At 35.2% G+C, this 735-nt stretch overlaps 1 pseudogene; it reads right to left on the bottom strand.

The window, feature by feature from the left end:
• Window positions 1–235: 235 nt before the first annotated feature.
• On the bottom strand, window positions 236–398 carry LOC127546152 (uncharacterized; annotated as a pseudogene).
• Between the last annotated feature and the right edge of the window lie 337 nt (window positions 399–735).

Genomic DNA, 735 nt, shown 5'->3' with positions numbered 1-735 from the left:
ATAAAAAGACAAGCAGTAGGACAGACTGATAGTTGATTGATAGATAGATGATAGATAGATAGATAGATTTGGTTTTGTATTTCCAGCATCTATTTTCCACTTAAGTGCTAACCATACTTGTTGAAGTGAATGCAATTTAAGTTCTAAAGGAGCATTATCATAAATACATTTATTTATTTTTAATACCCATTGCTCTATGAATCATGTTGGAAGAGAAAAATCAGAACAAAAGGGAAAAACATGGAAGAGAAAAAAAGAAGTAAACATAGCATGTGTTGACTGAAATTCAGTCTCCTTAGTTCTTTTTCTGGATGTAGATGACATTTTCTGTCCAAGATGTTTTAAATTGATAAGAACAGATACTACACTTGATCTTAGCCAAAAGGCCGAGAAGCGATGTCCAAGATGTTTTGAGATTGCTTTGGATCACTGAGCCACTGAGAAGAACCAAGTGCTTTCATAGTTGATCATCACACGCTCTTGCTATTATTGTTTATGATTTATTCCTGCTTCTTCTTGTTTCTCTCAGCATCAGTTCATGTGAACCTTTCCAGGCCTTTCTAAAATCAAGTTGTTCATCATTTTTTATAGAATAGTACCCATCCATTATCTTCCATATCTATCCATATACCACAACCTCTTCAGCCATTCCCCAGTTGATGGGCATCTACTTATTTTGCATTTCCTTGCCACCACAAAAAGAACTGCTAGAAACATCTTTGCACATGTGGGTCC

This window comes from Antechinus flavipes, chromosome 1 (assembly GCF_016432865.1).
Source record: "Antechinus flavipes isolate AdamAnt ecotype Samford, QLD, Australia chromosome 1, AdamAnt_v2, whole genome shotgun sequence".
Taxonomy (NCBI): Eukaryota; Metazoa; Chordata; class Mammalia; order Dasyuromorphia; family Dasyuridae; genus Antechinus; species Antechinus flavipes.
Note: the sequence above shows the minus strand (reverse complement) of the source record. Positions and strands in the feature narration are given on the sequence as shown.